The sequence below is a fragment of the Neophocaena asiaeorientalis genome, unplaced genomic scaffold, assembly GCF_003031525.2.
Source record: "Neophocaena asiaeorientalis asiaeorientalis breed wild unplaced genomic scaffold, Neophocaena_asiaeorientalis_V1.1 scaffold146, whole genome shotgun sequence".
NCBI classification, from domain to species: Eukaryota; Metazoa; Chordata; class Mammalia; order Artiodactyla; family Phocoenidae; genus Neophocaena; species Neophocaena asiaeorientalis.
Window position 1 is genome coordinate 2,340,219 of NW_020172676.1, and position 25,739 is coordinate 2,365,957.

Genomic DNA, 25,739 nt, shown 5'->3' on the forward strand with positions numbered 1-25,739 from the left:
TAGCATTTCTTGTAAAGCTGGTTTGGTGGTGCTGCATTCTCTTAGCTTTTGCTTGTCTGTAAAGGTTTTAAAATGTTCCGTGAGCACTTGAGAAGAGAGTGTATTCTGTTGTTTTTGTATAGAATGTCCTATAAATATCAAGTCCATCTTTTTAATGTGTCATTTAAAACTTGTGTTTCCTTATTTACTTTCATTTTTTTTTCCAAAAAACTTTGTTTTTATTATTAAACCTTGTAGTACAAACCACCCTTTCTTCTGACCATGGGATCCCATCACTGTCATCCTGGAGGGAAGTGCGGCGTTTCGCTGTGGAAGGCTGAGGCCAGTCGCATCCTCCTATTTTCATTTTGGATGATCTGTTCATTGGTGAAAGTGGGGTGTTAAAGCCCCCTACTATTTTGTGTTCCTGTCGATTTCCCCTTTATGGCTGTTAGCATTTGCTTTATGTATTGAGGTGCTCCTATGTTGGGTGCATAAATATTTAGAATTGTTATATCTTCTTCTTGGATTGATCATTATGTAGTGTCCTTCTTTGTCTATTGTAATAGTCTAATAGTCTTTCTTTTAAAGTCTATTTTGTCTGATATGAGAATTGCTACTCCAGCTTTCTTTTGATTTCCATTTGCATGGAATATCTTTTTCCATTCCTTCACTTTCAGTCTGTATGTGTCCCTAGGTCTGAAGTGGGTCTCTTGTAGACAGCATATATACGGGTCTTGTTTCTGTATCCTTTCAGCCAGTCTGTGCCTTTTGGTTGGAGCCTTTAATCCATTTACATTTAAGGTAATTATCGATATGTATGTTCCTATTACCATTTTCTTAATTGTTTTGGTTTTATTATTGTAGGTCTTTTTCTTCTCTTGTGTTTCCTGCCTAGAGAAGTTCCTTTAGCATTTCTTGTAAAGCTGGTTTGGTGGTGCTGCATTCTCTTAGCTTTTGCTTGTCTGTAAAGGTTTTAATTTCTCTGTCAAATCTGAATGAGATCCTTGCTGTGTAGAGTAAACTTGGTTGTAGGTTTTTCCCCTTTCATCACTTTAAATATGTCCTGTCACTCCCTTCTGGCCTACAGAGTTTCTCCTGAAAGATCAGCTGTTAACCTTATGGGGATTCCCTTGTATGTTTTTTGTTTCTTTTCCCTTGCTGCTTTTAATATTTTTTCTTTGTATTTAATTTTTGATAGTTTGATTAATATGTGTCTTGGCCTGTTTCTCCTTGGATTTATCCTTTATGGGACTCTCTGTGCTTTCTGGACTTGATTAACTATTTCCTTTTCCATATTAGGGAAGTTTTCAACTGTAATCTCTTCAAGTATTTTCTCAGTCCCTTTCTTTTTCTCTTCTTCTTCTGGGACACCTATAACTTGAATGTTGGTGCATTTGATGTTGTGCCGGAGGTCTCTGAGACTGGCCTCAATTGTTTTCATTCTTTCTTGTTTATCCTGCTCTGCGGTAGTTATTTCCACTATTTTATCTTCCAGGTCACTTATCCATTCTTCTGCCTGTTATTCTGCTATTGATTCCTTCTACAGAATTTTTAATTTCTTTTATTGTGTTGTTCATCATTGTTTGTTTGCTCTTTAGTTGTTCTACGTCCTTGTTAAACCTTTCTTGTATTTTCTCCATTCTATTTCCAAGATTTTGGATCACCTTTACTGTCATTACTCTGAATTGTTTTTCAGGTAGACTGCCTATTTCCTCGTCATTTGTTTGTTCTGGTGGGTTTTTACCTTGCTCCTTCATCTGCTCATATTTCTCTGTCTTCTCATTTTGCTTAATTTGCAGTGTTTGCGGTCTCCTTTTCACAAGCTGCAGGTTTATATTTCCTGTTGTTTTTGGTGTTTGTCCCCAGTGGGTAAGGTTGGTTCAGTGGGTTGTGTAGGCTTCCTGGTGGAAGGGACTGGTGCCTGTTTTCTGGTTGATTATGTTGGATATTGTCTTTCTGGTGGGCAGGGCCGCATCCGATTTGGTGGTTTGGGTGTCTGTGAACTTAGTATGATTTTAGGCAGCCTCTCTCTTAATGAGTGCGGTTGTGTTCCTGTCTTGCTAGTTTTTTGGCAGGAGGCATCTAGCACTGGAGGTTGCTGGTCGTTGAGTGGAGTTGGGTCTTAAAGTTGAGGCGGAGATATTTCGGAGAGCTCTCGCCAATTGATATTATGAGGGGCTGGGAGGTCTCTGGTTACCAATGTCCTGAACTCGGCTCTCCCACCACAGAGGCTCAAGGTTGACACCTGGCTGGAGCACCAAGACCCAGTCAGCCACACGGCTCAGAAGAAAAGGGAGAAAAGAAAACAGAAAAAAGGAAAGAGAAAGTAAATAAATGAATAAAATTATTAAAATAATAAATTTTTAAAAATTATTTAAGTAAAAAAATAAAAAAGTAATTAAAAAGAAAAGAAGAGTGCAACCAAACCAGTAAACAAATCCACCAATGATAACAAGCATAATAACTATACTAAAAAAAGAAAACGGACAGACAGAACTGTAGGACAAATGGTAAAAGCAAACCTATACAGACAAAATCACACAAAGAAGCATAAACACTCACAAAAAGAGAAAAAGGAAAAGAGAAAAAAAAATATATAAAAGGAAGAGAGCAACCAAAGCAATAAACAAATCTACCAATAATAATAAACTCTAAGTAGTAAACTGAGATAAACATAAAACTAGAAACAAATTAGATGCAGAAAGCAAACCCCAAGTCTAAAGTTGCTCCCAAAGTCCACCGCCTCAGTTTTGGGATGATTTGTTGTCTCTTCATGTATTCCACAGATGCAGGGTACATCAAGTTGACTGTGGAGATTTAATCCGCTGCTTCTGAGGCTCCACGGAGAAATTTCCCTTTCTCTTCTTTGTTCGCGCAGCTCCTGGGGTTCAGCTTTGGTATGGCTCCACCTCTGCATGTAGGTTGCCCGCAGGCATCTGTTCCCCACCCAGACAGGATGGGGTTAAAGCAGCGGTTGATTAGGCGGCTCTTGCTCACTCATGCCAGTGGGAGGGAGGGGTACGATAGTTGTAGTTGGAATGTGGGGCAAACCTGCAGTGGCAGAGGTCAGCGTGACGTTTCAACAGCCTGAGCCGTGCCGTGTGTTGTCCCGGGGAAGTTGTCCCTGGATCACAGTACCCTTGCAGTGGCGGGCTTCACAGGCTTCCAGGTTGGGGGCATGTGGATAGTGACCTGTGCTTGCACACAGGGTTCTTGGTGGTGGAAGCAGCAGCATTAGCATTTCATGCCCATCTCTGGGGTCTGAGCTGATAGCCACGGCTCGCACCCATCTCTGGAGCCCATTTAGGTGGTGCTCTGCCTTCTGTGGGCAGACAGGGAAGGAATCCCCTCTCCTCGTGCCCCCCGAAACAGAGGCCTCTTGCCTCTTAGGCAGGTCCAGACTTTTTCCTGGACTCCCGTCCAGCTAGCTGTGGTGCACTAGCCCCCCTTCAGGCTGTGTTCATGCAGCCAACCCCAGTCCTCTCCCTGTGGTCTGACCTCTGAAGCCTGAGCCTCAGCTCCCAGCCCCGCCCGCCCCGGCGGGTGAGCAGACAAGCCTCTCGGGCTGGTGAGTGCTGGTCGGTACCGATCCTCTGTGCGGGAATCTCTCCACTTTGCCCTCTGCATCCCTGTTGCTGTGCTCTCCTCCGTGGCTCTGAAGCTCCAAGGTGATCTCCACGTCTTACTCCTTCGCCATCTTGAAGGTCCTCCCAGACAATGCTGTTTTAATTGCTCAGCTCAAAACCTTGGAGTATTTGCTTGCTTGCTGCTAATTAGGATTGGCATGATTGGAGCGGCCAGTGGGACTCAAACTGAATTATTTCAGTCATGTTTGCAAAGAATGTCAGAGACTACATTATACATTATTTTGGTTTTGATATTTTGTTTTCTGACTTCGTATAGTCTTTAAAAACTGAAGTCTGCCCTGTCCTTGCCTGTTCAAAAGCTTTCTGTACTGACATCAAGGAGCCTTGCATAAAGGTGCTTTGAATATTTGGCCAGTGTTTGTGGGTATCAGGGATAATCTCATCAATTTCTTCTGGTTGTTTAAGGATAGACTCAAATTATTAACATTACCATTGACATTCTCTCTTATTTTTGATTATTAGTGCCAGGTCTTCGTTTAAAGTCATGACTAGACCTCAGAGGTAGCTTGTTATGGGACTTTTCACCTAAAGCGTAAGTTGTAAAGAACACTCATAAAATTTAATCAGGCTAAACTTTTAACCACTGTACAGGAAATAAAGAGATTTATGTATTGTTACCAACTGTCTGCTCCCTGAACTGTCTGATTTGATTCATCCAACAAATATTTATTGTGAATCAGCTGTTTGTCAAGTGCTCTTGTTACGAACAAAAATTCCTGCCTTCATGGAGTTTACATTATAGTGAAAGAAGACTGAGAATAAACAAATAATTAAAATATACTGATCGTTACAGGATGGTTAGCCCTAGGTAGAAAAATAATTCGGGAAGGGGTAATGAGGTGTTTGTGGTTGGGTTTGCAGTTTTAGTTTAGGTGATCAGAGAATGACTAATTGAGAGGGTTTTAATTAGACAAAGATCACAAAGATCTAAAGGAGGTGATGGATGAAAGAGAAAGCCAAGCAGAGGGCTGCAGGAGGAGCTTTTCAGTCATAAGGAAGAGCAAGGACACAGGCCTTGGAGCAGGAGAGTGCCAGACGTGAGTAACAGCCAGGAGGTCGCTGTGTCTGGAGTGGGCTGAATGATGATGAGAGTAGTCAGAGATTTGGTCAGATGGGTAACAAGGACCAGATTGTACAAGGCCTGTAGGTCCTGAAGAGGAGAAACCACTGGGAGGTTTGAGCATGGGGGAAACACGGTCTGATTTGCCTTTCACAAGGCTCACCTTGTCTGTTCTTTTGAAACTAGACACTAGGAGCCAATAATGGAAATGGGGAGCTGAGTTGGGAGAAACTGTGATGATCTTGTCAAGAGATGATGGGAACCAGGGTAGCAATGGAAATAAAAGATCAGATTCTGAATATATTTTGAAGGTAGAGTGGAGAGGAATTGCTGAAAGATTGGAGTATGAAAGAAAGAGAGGACTAAGAATGACAGAATTTTTTGGCCTGAACAACTGGCGGGATAGAGTATCTATATAGCAAATCATAAAGCCTTGTGTGAAATTTCCATATTGTTTTCAATGAAATATAAAGTAGTTTACTTGGGTTGATTTTTGGTAGCTTTGAGTCATTTTTTAGTTTCAAAGATTTATGAATGTCACTTACCTGTCATTTCCCCGAATGCTTCTTTTTTACTTTTAATTTAAAATTTTCTCTTTCCCCCTGTGTAAAGAATCTATTATTTTCTGAAAATTTCATCCACTGCTGTAATGGATTATAGTTGCCTCCCCACCATTTTATCTAATTGGAATATTGGCTGCAATTATAGATCTATCATCATATACATTTACTTGTGTGTGGGGAAGAATCTTTAATGTAACAATATGACAAAGAATATAATGTATTTTCTTCTATTCCATATTTAGTAATTTGGTCTAATAAATAATGTTATATAGAGAACACATTTTATTTAAAAAATAATCATGATTTGTTAGAGCAGGGAAAAGGTATTGGGTAATGTGGCTCCTAGTCTTATAAAAATTTAAGTTTAAAAAAGGGAAAGGAAAGTATACCAGTTTTTGAAAAGTTTCACTGTCAATATTAGATTGGTTACCTAATAATCCTTTGCAGGTGGAGAGGTAGCATTTAATTGAGGATCAAGGTTCTGATAATTATAAAATGGTGGTAATTTTAAGGTTATAATGGTGATCTGTGACCTATTTCTAAAGTTTTGTGTATTTTAGAACATTTTGAAAGTGTTTATCTTAATACAGTCAATTCTGAATTATCTATGCTTATGGGAGTCTGATAATGAATTGATATCTGAATTCCATAGTAAATGTGAAAGTTGACTCAAGGCAAGACCAAATCTTTTTACTAATGCTGTGAAAAGATTGGTAACTGTCTTGTCACTACTTATTCTGGGGGTGCAAATGAGAATTAAAATAATGAGAAGGTGGGTAGCATTAAGTATGGGGGATAATTTGAATAAGAAAAAAGAACTGAATTATTTTAGAAAAAGATAAACATTTTCTATATGATTATATAAACTTTTCTGATTATTCAATATAAAAATTATAAAAATAATTGAAACTTCCACATAGTGTCACTGAGTGGCCATTTCTGTCACATGTCAACATGCTCAAATCTTTTTTTTAATTGAGGTATAATTTACATATAACTTTATATCAGTTTCAGGTGTACAGCATAATGATATCAATATTTGTATATATTGCAAAGTGATCACCACAATAAGTCCAGTTAACATCCCTCACCATACATAGTTACAAAAAATTTTTTTTCTTGTGATGAGGACTTTTAAGATCTACTCTCTTAGCAACTTTCAAATATGCAATCCAATATTATTAACTATAGTCATATGTTGTACATTACATCCCGTGACTTATTTATTTTGTAACTGGAAGTTTACACCGTTTTTTTGACACACTACACGCATTCTGCCTACCTCCCACTTCATGCCTCTGGCAACCACCAGTCTCTTCTCTGTATCTGTATGAGCTTCAAAATGCTTAAATCTTTTTCCACCCTGTCTCCTTTTCAAGATACCCATCTGCCTCCCCTCTCCCTTCTCTCTTCAAGTCCCTCTTCTTGCTCCCCTTCCATCTCTCCCTTCTCTTCCCCCTCCTACTTCCCCCCAACGCTTCTCCTCTCTCCTCTCTTTCCACTGCCAAACTGCTACCTACTTCTTGACTTCTCACTCATTCAAACTGCTGCCCACTTCTTCACTTCTCATTCACTCGTTTCAACCTGTTTCAAACCTAAAACTATTCTGTAAAAAGTCACCAATAACTATCAAATGGTTAAACATAATATGGCCTTTTCAGACCACATCTCTTGGTAGCATTTGACACTGTAGATCACCATTCCCAAGAGATAAGTAGGCATAAAGAAGCATTATGAACTATTAAGCATGCCTGCCTTTCTACATGCTACCTCCTGTCTGGTATGTTCTTCCCCTCTGCCTTATTTGTCCTAGTGAAAGCCCACTAATCCCTTTGAAAGTCTCTCCAAAGCCCAACAAGATTAGTTCTTCCCTTGTTTTGGCACCAGTCATGCACCTTGTTCATACATCTTATATGTGTGATCTTGTTTTGTGTTCAGTTACTTAAGGGGATGGCCACCTAGTGAGACTTTGAGATCCTTTAGGGCAGGGACCTCTTTATTCACCTTTGTGGTCCAACTCTCAACATATAATAAGCACTTGATAAATGCTTATTGAAAGAATCAATTTATTTCTTTATTATTTTTTTTTGCGGTACACGGGTCTCTCCGCAACGGGAGGTCTCCCCTCCCGTTGCGGAGCACAGCTTCCTGACGCGCAGGCTCAGCAGCCATGGCTCACGGGCCCAGCCGCTCCACGGCATGTGGGATCTTCCCGGACCGGGGCAGGAGCCCGTGTCCCCTGCATCGGCAGGCGGACTCTCAACCACTGCGCCACCAGGGAAGCCCAGAATGAATTTATTTTGTTATGATGCACATTTAGGGTTTAGAAATCTTTACGTTGTTAATATTTGTGTATGCTCATACCTCTTCTCAAATTTCAAAAGGTAACTGAAACTTTGAGATTGGTATGAATCTCTGAACTTACTTTCTGATCCTAAATGCCAAATATTTGGTGCTGGTGAGAGAGTGGAAAGACAAAGGAGAGCTCTTTCCCTTTAATCCCACCCTCTATTCCTTTCTGCTTGTTTGCACGTCCCAGTTGTAAAGAGCTCCTGAAACCTCCACGATAGCAGTGACAACTTTAAGTTATATTTGTATGCTTACACTTTCCATTTACACAGTGATGAAATAAGGTGAGTCCCAGAATAAATTCATTTGTGAGAACAATAGCAAACAGAAAAACAAAATAGAACAACAGTGAAACAACCTGATATCATTTGAGAGAAGATGGAACAGGGTGTCCCTTGCTAGAAAAGTTCTGAAAGTTCTGTACTTCTTTTAATAAAATAAATTTTTATAATAATATGAATATAAGAATATATTAACAAACATAATATATACTGTGTGATCATAAAAATATAATGTAAATTTGTATATTTATAAATTTGTAAATTTTCTCACTCTATTAAATTTTAGTGGGCTTACTCTTAGGTGTCCAAAACATTTGAATAATATTTTAATTTTCAAATCTCACATCTTCACTTTTATGTATATAATTCTTTCATATAGTAGAATTGCCTTAGAGAAAGAGTGGAAAACGTAGAGCTGCGATAAAATAATATTTTTGAGAGGATATTCATATTGTCACTAGATTTTATTCTAAATTGACAGTACTCTTGTTTTGTTTTGTTTTTCTGGCCAGTACTGTATATGGCAATTTCTACTTTCATTTATGAAAGAAAGTACGTGTTATGTCTCTTGTACTCTTATGAAAATGTGCAGCTCTGGCAGTTACACTGGATGGTTTTGCTGTAGTAATTAAAACACAGATGGCACTCATTTCTTTCCCAAGTGTTTGATTGGCAGATACTTTGTGATCAACACTTCTTTCAGCTGAACACATAGGCACCATCTGCCTTCAGTTGACTTAGAGAGAGTGGTTGCAGCTGAGTTTCCTGGTCATTTCATGAGCCAGTTAAAATAGAGGATATTCCCCTTGCTGAAGCCATCAAATGATTTATGAAAAATTACATATATATAAGGGTTTTCATGAAGTTGGTTTACAGCTTAATGAAATATTCATTAATAAATTTTTTTGAAATCCACTATTCCCTTTCTCTGATTAAAATATTTAGAGTATAACATAAAATCACTACATCTTAAAAACTTAAGGTTTCTAAACAAATTTAGCTGATGGGGCATTTTGTTTGTAGTGAGGTTGTTAGAGATTATTTCAAATCAGGGCCCTGTGTTTTGAACCTCAGTGCAAGTATTAGTTACAAATAAAAATACTTTATTATGCTGTCTCCTAAACCCAATACAAATAGTATAGAATATGCTAATTTTAAAGTTTTTGTATATTTATAACTGTTAGAAATAGATTATGATAGATGCTACTTCTTTATTTAAATATCAGGGTAAGAATTGGATAGAAATTTAGGTTCACCCAATTTTGTTGTTGTTGTTTGTTTATTTATTTATGACTGAGTTGGGTCTTTGTTGCTGTGCATGGGCTTTCTCTAGTTGGGGCAAGCAGGGGCTAGTCTTCCTCGTGGTGTGCAGACTTCTCATTGTGGTGGCTTCTCTTGTTGCAGAGCACGGGCTCTAGGTGCACGGGCTTCAGTAGTTGTGGTGCACGAGCTTAGTTGCTCTGCGGCATGTGGAATTTTCCCAGACCAGGGCTCGAACCCATGTCCCCTGCCTTGGCAGGTGGATTCTTAACCACTGCACCACCAGAGAAGCCTGGTTCATCCAATTTTGATGAAGATAAGTGAATGTGGTTGATTATTATGTAAAAAACATAAATGCAAGACATTGGAAGCACAGAAAGAATGGCTTTTGAACAAGAAGTAAAAGACAATTATTTTATTGTCCTAGAAATATATTTTGAAATGTATACTTGTGCAAACATATAGCCTACATTTTTAAAGAATACACGTGTATTATGCATAATAACATGAATTCTATATATAATTAAGTAATGGAAAACTTTGCTGTCCAAATGGATACATAATTATGATTGCCAAGATGAAAAACATGCTATGTAGTACTTACGGGGGAAATTGAATGAATTAAATGTTAGAACAAAGAATAAAGGAATTAGATTGAAAAACATTCTGAAGAACCCTGGAATACACTCATTGCTTATGGTTCCTGTGGAAACGCACTTATGGGAAAGGGCAAGAGTGACTTGGGACTTTGGCAAGAATTTTAAAATTAATCTGTAAAGCTTATCACTCCACTTGGAGTGGAAAACAAGATGAGTTTGGAGGTGAATCAACAGAAAAGAAGGAAAATAATTATGAATATATAGAAATTTATCATCTCCTATTACCAGAAACCTTTAAAGATAAACTTTGAATTAGCTTCTCATTTTGTTTGAATATATAATCACCTCTATTCAGGCTTGGAATTTTTCAAGGTAAAGAGTGGGGTTGGGAAGGAAGAAAAAAGTTTTAATTTTATTTAAAATGCATTTTAGTTTATTTGGTAAACATTTATCCTGAGAAGCCTACATTCTTATGGGGGGAAGGATATGAATAATTTCGATGCAACAGACTAGGATATGTACTAAACGAGGTGCCGCAGAAATTCAGAGAAGGGAGTTCCCAAATTAAGAGGAGCCCCCGACCACCTGAACTACATACACTTTCACTTAGGTTCCCCTGCTCTAACTTGCACTGTCTTCTTTCCCGACCTGTTTCTTCTTTCTGTGCCAGTTTTATTGTGTCGACGTTTTCTACGATTTACATTTGTAAACACCCATCTTATTATGGATATATAACATTAATATATAATATGGATCTCCAGAGAACTTTATCCAATGTCATTTGGATGATAACAACAAACATCTATTGAGTACTTACTGTGTGTCTGACACTTTTCAAAGTACTTTCTCCTTTCATTCTCACCTTATTTTGCAAAAGAGGAAACTACCTAAAATAACCCAGCTAATTCAGTAGAGGGATTGGGATTACTCCAGACAGACTGACTCCAGATGACTGTATTCTAGTGCCATTTAAACCCACCCAGCTCCTAGAACTGCCCTGTGTGTAAAGAGTAAATGTCCTCCCCATTCCCACTCCCTCTGCATTAAACCCAAGGAAGGGGCAGTAGAAGCTGAGAAGACAGCCTCACAGTGAGACATTAAACTAAAAAGAGGGACTGAGAAGGGCAATTAACAGAAGAGGCTGTTTATGCTCAGGCACCCACCCAGCACACAGCTACTTTTGGTGGTACACAGACTCCCTGCTGCCAGGCTTGCCCATCAGTTCTCTCCACCTCATCCCAGTCAATGCTCCTCCACCTATGTCCATTTTAAAGGCTGATGGGCAACTGAGAAACAAGGTGAGGCAAAGTATTCCTGAGTGGGACAGGAGTTTCACTTCATTAATTTTTTTTCCAATTAAAAGGGATTTCTTGGGGCTTCCCTGGTGGCACAGTGGTTGAGAATCTGCCTGCCAATGCAGGGGACATGGGTTCGGGCCCTGGTCTGGGAAGATCCCACGTGCCGCAGAGCAACTAGGCCCGTGAGCCACAACTACTGAGCCTGCATGTCTAGAGCCTGTGCTCCACAGCAAGAGAGGCCGCAATAGTGAGAGGCCCGTGCACTGTGATGAAGAGTGGCCCCCGCCTGCCCCAACTAGAGAAAGCCCTCGCACAGAAACGAAGACCCAACACAGCCAAAAATAAATAAATAAATAAATAAGCTTTCATTTAAAAAAAAAAAAAAGGGATTTCTGAACACCTGGACTAGGTATTGAATGGGATGTGCAAAAGTGAATCTCCTACTTCAAATACGATAGAAAGTGCACAGGCCTGAGGGTGCACAAGCCTGAGGGAGTGTTCCCTTGAATCAGTCCCAGGTTTTACACTAACTTTCTCTGGTTCTTTATTTCCTTGTGGGTAATATGAGGGAGCTGGGTTAAAAGTTCTAGAGTCCCTACCAACTCTGAAAAAATGTTTGTGATAATAAGGAGCTTGTAGTCTATCTGAGCAGACATGAGAAATGTGTGTAAGAAGTTAAATATAGGGAAAAACTTATATATGGTGAAAGAAATAAGAATAGATGTTGCCCATGAGTGTGTGGAGATTGATTGGAGTAGAAGTTGCTTACTGATATGGTGGTTACTCATCAAATTGTACACTTAAGGTGTGCATTTCATCTCAAATACAAAGCAAAGCAAAAAGAAACAACAACAAAAAACACCAATATAATGATACATAAGGGCTAAAAATTCTGGAGAGGTGCTGCATTAGGAAGGTGGCCTAAGATAGCCCAGTAACAGACACTGACTTTGTGTATGTGAAAACTATTATTTAGCTTCCCTTAAGTACTGTTGTTTCATGAAATGTTTTTGAGACTATGTGGTTTTTCTTTTTCCTTGTCTTGCTAAAATTACATCACATTTTTTTAATCCTTCCCCCCCTTTTTTAAAAATTAGCTGCTGCTATTTCTTTAAATGACCCCCCATAGTTTCTTTCTTTTTTAAATCTGACAGTTACTGTGTGAAGCTTACACATCTAGACGTTCCTGTCACATAGTTAACACTTCATAAATATTAGTTACACAGAACTGTTGAGTTTATTTCACTATTTATTTGTGCTTCAGCATGCTACATGTTTTTCTGTTTAATCAATTAAACATTCACCTACATTTTAATCCTTCTCCTGTAGAGGGATGTGTTAGTATACTTTTGACTGCTCATTAAAACGTTTCCTTTGTTCTTTCCTATTTAAAATTCTTATCTTTGTTTTAAATCTTAAACTATTATTTTACTGCCTCCTTTCACCCTGGTGGTCAACTAACTTATCCATAGGTACAAATAATAAATTAAGAGTGATATTGCTTGAAACTGGTTCTTTTGTTATAGCCTGTCAAAAAGTTAAAAAAGTGATTGGCAATGCACGATCTGCTGTGTTAGATGACACCAGTATTAGAAAATAATATAATTAAAATGCATTATACTAAAATGTCTTCCATTAAACAAGATGGAAAGATTGAAGGAAAGGGAACAGACCTAAGAAGTTGGAATAATGCTCATCTTAAAAAATGAAGTATTGGGGCAGACAGCAGGAGCAAGAAGAACTACAGTCCTGCAGCCTGTGGAACAAAAACCACATTCACAGAAAGATAGACAAGATGAAAAGGCAGAGGGCTATGTACCAGATGAAGGAACAAGATAAAACCCCAGAAAAACACCTAGAGACAAATTACAACGAAAACATGACGATCCCAAACCTATGGATGCAGAAAATCAGTTCTAAGAGGGAAGTTTATAGCAATACAAGCCTACCTCAATAAATAAGAAACATCTCAAGTAATAAACAATCTAACCTTACACCTAAAGGAACTACAGAAACAAGAACAAGCAAAACCCAAAGTTAGCAGAAGGAAATAAATCATAAAGATCAGATCAGAAATAAATAGAAGCAAAGAAAACAATAGCAAAGATCAATAAAACTAAAAGTTGGTTCTTTTCGAAGATAAACAAAATTGATAAACCATTAGCCAGACTCATCAAGAAAAAGGAGAGGACTCAAAGCAATAAAATTAGAAATGAAAAAGGAGAAGTTACAAGAGACACCGCAGAAATACAAAGCATCCTAAGAGACTACTACAAGCAACTCTATGCCAACAAAATGGACAACCTTGAAGAAATGGACAAATTCTTAGAAAGGTATAACCTTTCAAGACTGAACCAGGAAAAAGTAGGAAATGTGAACAGACCCATCACAAGTAATGAAATTGAAACTGTGATTAAAAATCTTCCAACAAACAAAAGTCCAGGACCAGATGGCCTCACAGGTGAATTCTATCAAACATTTAGAGAAGAGCTAACACCTATCCTTCCCAAACTCTTCCAAAAAAGTGCAGAGGAAGGAACACTCCCAAACTCATTCTATGAGGCCACCATCACCCTGATACCAAAACCAGACAAAGATACTATAAAAAAAGAAAATTACAGACCAATATCAGTGATGAACACAGATACAAAAATCCTTGACAAAATACTAGCAAACAGAATGCAACAATACATTAAAAGGATCATACACCATGATCAAGTGGTGTTTATCTCAGGGATGCAAGGATTCTTCCATATAAGCAAATCAATCAATGTGATACACCATATTAAAAAATTGAAGAATAAAAACCATATGATCATCTCAATAGATGCAGAAAAAGCTTTTGACAAAATTCAACACCCGTATATGATAAAAACTCTGCAGAAAGTGGGCATAGAGGGAAGCTACATCAACATAATGAAGGCCGTATACAACAAACCCACAGCCAACGTCATTCTCAATGGTGAAAATCTGAAAGCATTTCCTGTAAGATCAGGAACAAGACAAGGATGTCCACTCTGACCACTATTATTCAACATAGTTTTGGAAGTCCTAGCTACAGCAATCACAGAAGAAAAAGAAATAAAAGGAATACAAATTGGAAAAGAAGAAATAAAACTGTCACTGTTTGCAGATGACATTATGCTATACATAGAGAATCCTAAAGATGCCACCAGAAAACTACTAGAGCTAATCAATGAATTGGGTAAAGTTGCAGGATAAAAAATTAATGCACAGAAATCTCTTGCATTCCTATACACTAATGATGAAAAATCTGAAAGAGAAATGAAGGAAACACTCCCATTTACCACTGCAACAAAATGAATAAAATACCTAGGAATAAACCTACCTAGGGAGACAAAAGACCTGTATGCAGAAAACTATAAGACACTGATGAAAGAAATTAAAGATGATACCAACTGATGGAGAGATATACCATGTTCTTGGATTGGAAGAATCAATATTGTGAAAATGACTATACTACCCAAAGCAATCTACAGGTTCAATGCAATCCCTATCAAATTACCAATGGCACTTTTTTTACAGAACTAGAACAAACAATCTTAAAATTTGTATGGAGACATAAAAGACCCTGAATAGCCAAAACAGTGTTGAAGGTAAAAAATGGAGCTGGAGGAATCAGGTTCCCTGACTTCAGACTATACTACAAAGCTACAGTAATGAAGACAATATGGTACTGGCAGAAAAACAGAAATATATATCAATGGAACAGGATAGAAAGCACAGAGATAAGTCCACGCACCTATGGTCAACTAGTCTATGACAAAGGAGGCAAGGATATACAATGGAGAAAAGACAGTCTCTTCAATAAATGGTGCTGGGAAACCTGGACAGCTACATGTAAAAGAATGAAATTAGAACACTCCCTAACAGCATACACAAAAATAAACTCAGTCACATTCTAAAGTTTTATCACCAAAGGAGGGAATTTTAAGAGTATCACAGGTTGTTATAGATGAGAATAAAATAACAATGTTTCTTTAGCAACACTTTAGTTGAAATAGAGTCACAAATTCCTGTAAAATCTTACTAAACTTTAAGGAAGAAAAGTTACAAGATAATTTTTTAAAAAATATTTTTAAAAACAAAGTAGGGATTAGTGATATATTATACCCCACATTAAAAAAAATTAAATCAGAGTTTAAAATATTTTTTCTCCTTAATAGGTTTCATTTTAAGTATCTGACTTTCATGTGTGGGAAATAATTAGACATGAAAGACTGAGCAACTAGACGGTTCAGGCTTTCTTGCATCTGTGACTTGATTCCTGGAAGGAACATTGGAGCAGGTGTCAAACTACGGTCAGGGTGAGCAATTAAAATCAAGTAATCTTAGGGCATACTTGACTAAGAATTATAGTTTAGATCATTTCTTTCCTGTGGGCATTTTTTCCAAAAATGGGTATGAAGAAAGAAATGGAAAATGACCCAGAATGGAACTCTAAACTCTGGTGGTTCTGAGTTTAAGTTTACTATAAACCCTTACATCCCATGCTTATTAACTTTTAATAGACCTATTCTCATGTATATTTTATAAAGCAGAGTCTGACCTTGTGATAATCCAGCCACAGAAACGGATTAACTGTATCTCAAATAGACTCTTATCATGAAGAATATATCGGTTCTGCCCCCTTCTCTATTAAGGAGAAATACACTTAAACTTTCATTATTTTACCTTTTTTGTGTGTTTCTAGTTTACTAAGCATTAAGTATATGGTGTTTCTAGTTTACTAAGCATTAAGTATATGGTGAGGAGCACTGGAAATGGAAACATTTAAAATGACATTTGATTAAAAACCCCACAAAACTAGCAGATGGCTTAGGGAAGCAGCACTAAGGATGCTACTTGATCCTTAATTCAAGACCATACCTGATGCTGTATCTGGAAGAAGAGCTATGCCAGGAACAATGCTGTTGAGTTAAAGACTATGTTATTCATAAATATTTAGGAAAATAAGAAGCAAGTGTTCATGAGCATAGTATATGAAACCAAATAGATATTCCATAGGAGGCGGGTTCTGCACACATCTCTAAATCTGTAGTATTTATTCATGTAACATTTTAATAAACCTATGGAAAACAGAATTTTATAATGAATCCAGTCAAAACTTTATAGCTCTGTTGCTTTATTTTATTCACCCTCTGTACAAATGGATGTTTTTATTTGTAATAGTCACTGAAATAGTCATGTATTTATTTATTATTATTATTTTTTGCGGTACGCGGGCCTTTCACCGTTGCGGCCTCTCCCGTTGCGGAGCACAGGCTCCGGACGCGCAGGACCAGCAGCCATGGCTTACGGGCCCAGCCACTCTGCGGCATGTGGGATCTTCCCGGACCGGGGCACGAACCCGTGTCCCCTGCATCGGCAGGCAGACTCTCAACCACTGCGCCACCAGGGAAGCCCAATAGTCATGTATTTAAACTCCCTCACACCAAATATAGAATCCCCAAGTTTTTGTCTTTAAATATTTTCCCAACACTTACAATATTAAAAAGCTTAGTATGATTAATTGGTACCATGTATAACTGTGATAGCTGGCATCTAGTTACTTTTCCTGTTATTCTTTTTATTCTTTTACTATAACAATTCTGTGAAAATTTTTATGCTTCCTATTTAATACATGCTAATTTTTTTTTTTTCCCAGTGAAGGAAAGAATGAGGGTTCAAAGCAATGTTAAATACAGGTGACAGTGTTTCCTAATTAGTTTTATGAGAGCAGAAATAAATCACTTAAAAATTCATGAGCTCTTTTCACCTTTTTTTTTTTTTTTACGAAATGTAAACTTTCTGGAATAAGGATTCTCTCTAAACAAACATTTTTGTGTTATAACCCATGTAGTTAGCATATTGTTGCTAGATCTAAAAACCCATGTCCAGATGCCTAATTAGACTTCCAGAGACCCTGCAGGATGCTGAATGGTCAGGAAATAGGAAATCATCCACTACTGATATAGGTCCCAATTTGAGGACAGACCTGTGAGGGTATCTTAAGATGCAAGAGACTTGGCAGCTGGAGAGCAAGAGCCTTTTCTACCTGAGCATCGGTGCTCAGTGTCAGCCCTGTAGGCTCCCAGCCTGTAACATGTCAGCCTCTTGTGTAAGTTAACAGAAAGAGAAAGAATCTAATTTAAACCATTTTCAAGTATACGCATTAAATGGCTAATAGTTTTGTTTTCAAAATCAAACATTTCCTTACTGAACTCCTTAGAAGAAATTTTGGGTAGTGGATCTCCCTAGGTACCGTTGGTTTCGGATTCTCTAATAAAGTTATCTTTCCTTCAATATTGCAAGTTTTAGATCTACGCTTTGGGTGGGAAATTAAATATTATCCAAATCCAATATATTATTAATAGTTCAGGAGAACAGACTCAGAAGAGAATCAACAGCAGTCTTCATAAGAACCTGACCATTTACTGTTTGCCTGTGTATGAGATCACATGTCGAATACCAGATTTTAATGTCAGCATTCTGTGCTGGAAAGACCATTTAATGTTTATTTATGAGGCACTGGCCTGGAGTTCAAGCTCCAGGAGAACAGGCTGTGTGAACTTGGCCAAGTCATGGAACCTCTTTGAGTCTCAATTTCACCACAGATAATAAGAGTACATATGAGAATAATACTACTTTCTAGCATTACAGTATTATGAGACATATATGAGATTGTTTATGCAAGTTATTTGTGCATCGTAAAACCTGGGTTTGAATTCTGACTCTACCACTTTCTGGCATTGAAGTTTTGCATAAATTACCTAATCCAATAAAGCCTTATTTTCCACAACTTAAAACAAGGATAAGTATACAATGTTTGCAAATTGATTGTTACAGAGTAGGAGCTCAAAAAATGTTAGTTGCTGTTATCACTATTATTTTTACTAAATCTCTGTGAATGTATTTATTATAATTTATATAATGACATAAAATTTTGTTTAAAGTTATTTAAAGTCTATCCCAATAGGTATGTATTTTTACTTGAAAACTTGGTACTGCACACTTTCCTGTAAATTAGAATAACTTTTAAGCTAAGTTTGTATGTAGAATGAGAAATTTTCTTCCTAAACAAATAATGTCCCTCTATAGGTATTGTTTTAGGTTTCTGATATAAGAGACTAAGAAGGAATAGATGTCCAGGATCCTCTCATTGTTTATAGTTTACCATAATTAATAATTAAATTGTTTTGTTGGTGGATTTGGTATAAAACAAGAGGAGCTTATATGATTCTATAAGTGTAAGTTTTTATTATTTTTTTTAATTTTGAGAGGAAAAAAAACCTTTGAGGGCACTATGCCCTCTATGCTATGTGCCCTCTCTAGAGAACATATTTGAGATGCACCAGCGATTGCCTACCACTTACAATCCATTTAAAGAGTCAACCTCAGGCCTTTTCCCTGAGGTAATGGGATTAGCATTCTGTTGGGACTGCAATCTTTAAGGATACAAATTTGTTTCTAAATGTTCTAGCTAGTAATCCTATGCTCCTTGACAGGTTTTACACTGTAACTGACACTCTTGGAATGGAAAACACAGACCTCAGACCTCTTTCCCTCTGCTGGATTAGGAAATTCAAGGACTTTAACAGAAAGTATTCTGTCTTGACATACTTAAAATTAGTTTCTCCTCATCTTTTTTCTTTGATGTTGGTATTGAAGGAATGTGATGAGTAACCTGAATTTAAGAAGACAGTGACATATAGATGCTTTTCTAAGCCAGTCATGAAAAATTTTCCTTTTAATGTCCCTAATTTTTACTACTTTTAAAAGAAAAGTATGCTAAGAAATATTTTCAGTTTAAGTATATCACTTGATAATTTAAAATGTTCTGAGGCAGTTTGTTTGGTTGGAATTCATAACAAAAGGAATAAAAGTCAAGAACCATTCTATTCTTCTCTTTTCTATCCTCTTTCAACAAGCCAGCTGTTAATACCTGGGATAATAATATAAGTATGTTGAGACATTATGATCCTTGGAAAATAAAAGAAGTTAAAATATTAGTAAACTTGTTTTATGACACATTCCTGATCATATTCTATAATTCTTTTTCCCTTTTATTTTAAATTATATCTTAATATGAATAATGAACATTTTAAATAAGTATTATTACTTTTAGAAAATGTCTATAAATTTGAAATATCCCAAGTTTGTTTTCATGAAGCATACTTTTCTATAGCTAAGATTCCAATGGAATATAAAATATAAATTACAGTATCTTTTGAAGGTCACTATGAATTTAATGTAAAAACCACTCAGACTACACTGAATAATTTAGATTTAAAAAACAAAGTTTATTGTATAGTAAAACTTTACATCATACTAATTTTAATTTTTTCTTTTGAAACTGTTCTCAATTTTTTTCTAAAATGTTCTATTTATTTCCCTTACTTCTTGGATGTATTTTATTGACTCTACATTTACCTTGTCTTGATGGCATCTGGTCATGACTTTGAATATCGGTTGTGTCTGTGCTGTAGAAACCACGGAGTACAACCTGGGGAACACTGACTTCAGTATCAGCTGTGATTTACTACCTGCTCTCTGACTACCTAGTGTAAATTACTTAGCCTCTCTGAGCTTCGGTTTTCTCATCGTTAAATGGGGCTAGAGATACCTGTCTTAGCGTGGTGATGAGGGTTACATGAGATTGAATCGTGTCTAACAATGTCTGGCATATGGAAAGTGCTCAGTAAATTTTGTTCGCTAGTTCATGGTAAATGGAAACGGAAATGCAAATGGTTGGGTTTGGAGCTGAATACATGCTGACTTCAGCTGTGGCCTTGATTGTTGGTCATTTCTTTGTTTGCTTTTTATTTAAAAGAAAAAAAAAGTGAATGAAGCTATGTAATCTCCAATGTAGATACAGCCCTCAACCTAGGCTTAAAATATAAATATATGACTAAATCAACTGCATTTACAAATGAGGAGTTCATACCTCACAGAGTTATTTTAAAGACTCAATGATATATAACAGTTCAAAGACCTTAGCACATGCTAAGCACTCAGTAATGGTAAGTTATTAAGTAATGTGAAGATGAGATCCTTGTGATAGAGCTTGGGTACTCCAAATTTAGCTAAGAGTCATATGTACAAAACATTTTCCTGGTACTCCAATTTAGGCTGATGTTTCTGTATTTCATGAAAAAAAAAACAAAAAACTAATCTTTAAATGGTTATACTTAATATGTAAAGTAGCTAAATTTTGGACATATATTTCAGAATATATTCATATAAACAGCTGCCCCCTTTTGGATCTTTAATATGTAGTCTTTAAATTAAAGCGCCCAAAATTAGCAGATAGGGGTTTTTTGTTTTTAGAAAATTGTACTTGTGAGAAATAATTCTGAATAGACCTTATCTTTTATTCAAATGTATACAGACTGTTCATGTATGTATTACCTTTAGAAATCTCAGAACCTGGAAAGGATTGATTAGTCCCTCTTTCTGGGCTCTGGAATTATACTAGGTCAATATTAAACGAATCTAACAATATACATAAATTTCTTTCAATCTATTAGGTAAATATTTCTATCTGTAACCAGGGCTTAGATCTAGCTGGCATGCACTGGTGTGACTGTCATAGTTGTGTGGCTGGCATTCATTCTTTTTTTAAAAAAAAATTTAATTAATTAATGTATTTATTTTTGGCTGCACTGGGTCTTTGTTGCTGCGTGCGGGCTTTCTCTAGTTGCGGCGAGTGGAGGCTACTCTTTGTTGCGGTGTGTGGGCTTCTCATTGCAGTGGCTTGTCTTGTTGTGGAGCACAGGCTCTAGGCGCCCAAGCTTCAGTAGTTGTGGCTAGTGGGCTCAGTAGTTGTGGCTCACGGACTCTAGAGCACAGGCTCAGTAGTTGTGGCACACAGGCTTAGTTGTTCCGCGGCATGTGGGATCTTCCTGGACCAGGGCTCGAACCCGTGTTCCCTGCATTGGCAGGCAGATTCTTAATCACTGCGCCACCAGGGAAGCCCAGAGTAATATAATCTTATATATTCTTTCTTTGTCTTTTACTACAGGAAGGTTGAAGTCATTAGAGTGAGATAGTTTTTAGCAATTGGCTAGACCTTTCTGTTGAAGAACTGCAGTATCTGCTGGCTTGTGGCTTAATTTGTCACTGTACTGAACCTCAGTACTTTATACAAGGTGTGGTACGTCAGCATCAGCACTGAAATGTGTTTTTGGGCCACCGTTATTATGCTTTATTGACTTTTTCCGGGTATTTTTAGATACAGACTCATAACTACTTGTCTCTTCTTCTCTGTTACTCTCCTATTACCTGAAATTCCTCTGAATTGAAGATACCCTAGAAAATCCTGATCATTAAGCTTGAGTGGTAGAGGTCTTTACAGGAGATTTGATAATACTAGAAATCAGATTCACATCATAAGGAGCATTTAAATCATCTTAGTCAGTTAACATTCTAACTGGTTATTTGACACCATCAAATACCTAGGTTGCCAAGAATGTGGCCCGTGTCTATTTCCCCTGTTATGTTGTCTGTATTACTGAATGGTATACTACTTCTGTTAATTAAGAATATTACAGTACATGTCAAATTAAGCATTTTTGCTTTGAAAAAGATGTGGGTGTGTGGTTAAAGGAGTCTCACAGATTTAGTAGGAACAGTGCTTTTAACAGATGTTAGATCTCTGACTCTGGCTTTTTGGGTATCTGAGCGTCTTAGGGTTGCACAGTAACTCAGAAGCCAACTCTCTTGATTTATAGTTTAGAATACAAAGTTCACAGCAGTTAACTTACTAGGCCAGGGATAGATACGTTTCAACTTCCACGTCAGCTCTGGGATTTGGGCTGTTGGAAGACATAGGTTTGATATTCTTCAATTAGATCAAGGTCACATAACTAGTTTGAAGTAGAGTCTGGACTAGAACCCAGTTCTTTTGGCTTCTAATCTTGTTTTCATTTCTCCTAGTCATTTTATTATAAACCTCATGAAAACCTTTATTTTGAATACATTTTTATAACCTTGTAATCCATCATGTAGGCATGAAAAGTTAAGATTCTGACATTTTTATTATATGCAAAGAAAGTGAAAATTATCCTGTTAAAAATATCATGCTTATTATTCAGTTTTGAAAATGCAGAAATAGGACTTACCTGGTGGCGCAGTGGTTGAGAGTCTTCCTGCTGATGCAGGGAACACGGGTTCGTGCCCCAGTCCGGGAAGATCCCACACGCTGAGCCTGCGCGTCCAGAGCCTGTGCTCCGCAACGGGAGAGGCCACAACAGTGAGAGGCCTGCATACCGCAAAAAAAAATAAAAAAGGAAATGCAGAAATAATGTGAGAAAGAAAAATGTAGTTTCATATGCACATCTTTTTAAGCATGACTCTTCATTACTAAGCTCTTTTTTACAAAGTGTGCCATCAGCTTTTTAAATGATTAAATCTTTGGGAAATTAGCTTGAATTATTTATAAGTACAGGCATACCTCAAAGATACTGCAGATTCAGTTCCAGACCACCACAGTAAAGTGAATATCGCAATCAATGGAGTCACACGAATTTTTTTGTTTCCTAGTGCATACAAAAGATATGTTTATACTTTACTGCAGTCTGTTAAGTGTGTAATAGCATTATGTCTAAAAAATGTACATAATTAAAAAATACTATATTGCTAAAATATGCTAACCATCATCTGATTCGTCAGTGAGTCGTAATATTTTTGCAATAGTAAGTTAAAGATCACTGATCATAGATCATCATAACAAATATAATAATAATGAAAAAGTTTGAGATATTGCAAGAATTATTGAAATGTGGCACAGAGACATGAAGTAAGCAAATGCTGTTGGAAAAATGGTGCTGATAGACTTGCTGGATGCAGGGTTGCCACAGACTTTCAATTTGTAAAAAATTATTCTCTAATCACAATAAAACAAGGTATGCCTATAATTGCCCAAACATGCACATATATGTGTGTGGAGTAGAAATATATTTAATAACAGCTAAGAGTAATTGTTTGTATTGTGATGTAATGAATAATTCAACTGTATTTCATACCATTTTTAAGCCCTGTGGATGTAGTTTGTGTTATTTCCCTGGATAACATTGTTGGCACACAGTAAATATCTAACAATAATAACTCTTTTCCCATACAGTATTTACTTTAACTAGAAAAAACTGCTGTGCTCATGTTGTACAATTTTTAAAGTTTGTTAAGATGCTAAATGAATTTCTTGGCATTCTGTTATGGTATTATCATTTTTTAATTAGAACTCTCTCTCTCTCTCTCCCTGTCATACACACTTCACCTTCCTCCAGCCATTTGCCTTTCCTGTGACATGCTCTATGTTTTCATCTTATCACCTTAGTAACCAGAGGTACCAGAGTCCTACATTCCATTGAAACCCAGGCTTTAAAAATGGTCTCAGGCTGTTCCCTCTACTTTTTTTGTGGTTCTTTGTAGCTTGAAAAATTGGAAAATGATCAAATTTAGCCACAATCACAACTTTCCAAACTTTTCTGCGTCCTGGCATTTGAGTTCTACTTTGTGTCCATTGCTGTGTTAATTATTTGGGGGATACACAGTAATTCCTTTCTAACAAGAATACTAAAATATTATTGGAGCTAGCATCCTCTCAATGCAGGCCCAACACTAACCCATGCTCACACCTAGGACAAGGCCAAGCTAGTCCAGTATATTTTCAGGGGCTTGCATGTTCTCTTTTTTCCAAATATTATCCCCATTTTCTTTTATTCTTATATACTGCCCTTTATTCTGTAATTAGATACCAGCTTCCTTGCAAGAACTGGTTGCAGCGATAAGTCATGGGAAGCTCATTCACATGAAAGCGTATAAACTGCACAGCTGGGCACATAACCAACTCTAGACAAACAGGAGACAGAACAGGTAAGGAACTAGGAACATAGGCTTTGAGTCAATCCTGAGATTAAGCCTTTTCTTTGAGACATTATGTCTCTGAACAAGTTAAAGTTACATAACTTCACTTAGACCACTGTTTCCTCATCTGTAAAATGAAAGTAATACTGTCTCATCAACTGTATTATTAGAAAGATTAAAAGAAAAGTCTATGAAAAAATTGAGCAACTTGTTTCGTTTTTAGTCAATACCTGAAAATGTCAATTAGTGTGACAACAAAATAGCAATCAATGCATTAGACTATAGAAGAAGGAGAGACGGTGAATAAAGGAGAAGCTGAGGACTCTAAAGGCAAATTTTGTAGGGATCATATCTTTTCCAGAAGTCCTGTTTACCTGCTATTGGTTGGGGGAATGTAGAGGCCCCACTCGTTATATCCTGCCAGTGCCTACAGCTTTGCTTCCCATTATTTATAAACATTTTAGCTTGTTTTTCTTTGATGATATTATAAATAGGGATTCATCCTTGTCAAATTAAGTATTTATTAATTGAGGATTTCTACCCTCAAGGAGCTCTTGTGTAGAAATAATATGGACATACAAGAAATAAAGTACAAAAGCTTGTTTTATAAAGATCATCTACAGGATATTGGGAGAGGGAATGAACGCATTCTCGGGATCAAACATCGTATGAATGACAGCTCTACTTTTCTGTTTTGATGTGGCCATTGCAATAAAATGGCATAAAAGTATGTTTAACACCAGGATTCAATAAGCTTAATCCTGAAACAGCTACTGTAAAAATCATAATTTTGCCAGGTCTTGTTTGCAAGATTTTGATTTCCTAGAAGAAATTAGTTTTTTGTTTTAAGTATTTGATTCATTTGCCATCAATACTTGAAAGGCAGCTAGAGGCTTGGCTTCTTCACATTCTGATGAGTGGAGCTCAGAACTACCAAGGTGGCATCCTACTCCTGTCCCCCAGAGACCCACGTTTTCTGGCAACAGATCCTACATTGAGCTATTTGTGATTGTCCAATAAGCTGTTATAATAGAATGGCCAAAATACAAACTTTATTTTTATGTGTTTATGTGTTTGTGGGACCAAAACGCAGAGGTACTGGTATCTCCTACTTGTTTTAGTGACAATTCTGATTCTATGTAGAGGAGAATCAAAGGCATATATAATTAATTTAATTATTGAATGTGTTCGACATTAAATGGTTCCCATTTTTGTTTTTGAAAATTTTAGTCAAAGATGGACTTGAAATATGTTCTTTCATTTTACATTGAGTATTTGGTTAAATGAAAGATTTTATGAATATGTTGGAACTCTTCTGAGTTTAATCAGTTTATTGATTCACTAGGCATGATTTGGTGTTTTTCCTTTGTGATGATTTTTAAAAAGAGAAAAATCTCATTTTCTTTCTGCATTATTTGTATAATATTTTCCCCTTCTTTTTGGAACATTTGGCTTGAACCTGAGTTTAACAAAGTTTGCTATAATATTGTAGTAGTTTACAGGTGGCTCACATATATTTATGATGTGAAAGTTGTGTATCTGTTAATTTAACAAATATTTACTGATGTCCTGCTATGTCCTGAGCTATCTATTGGAGGTATAATGGTGAACGAAATATACAAAAATCCCTGCTCGCATAGAGCTTATAGTCAGAGATTAAACACTGTTACTAAAATACTGTAATGAGGCTAAGTATTTTGGAGTAGTAAAGGGAGGTGGGGGAGGCTAGGAGCACAGGGAGGTTGCAATTTAAAATGTGGAGGTCAGTGAAGACCTCACAGAGAAGGTGACAATTGAACAGAGACTGAAGGTGATCAAGAGAGGAAACCATTT

The 25,739-nt window shown here is 36.9% G+C and overlaps 1 protein-coding gene across 14 annotated transcripts in view; it reads left to right on the top strand.

Moving 5' to 3' along the window:
- Positions 1-25,739, top strand: part of PAM (peptidylglycine alpha-amidating monooxygenase) — a 280,942-nt gene that overhangs the window by 63,431 nt on the left and 191,772 nt on the right. The window contains exon 3 of one of the 14 annotated variants that reach the window (XM_024739681.1): positions 23,794-23,915. The exons of the other annotated variants lie outside the window; for them this stretch is intronic. The gene's annotated coding sequence lies outside the window, so the exon portion shown is untranslated. The remainder of the gene's footprint in view (positions 1-23,793; positions 23,916-25,739) is intronic. 14 annotated transcript variants of the gene reach the window in all.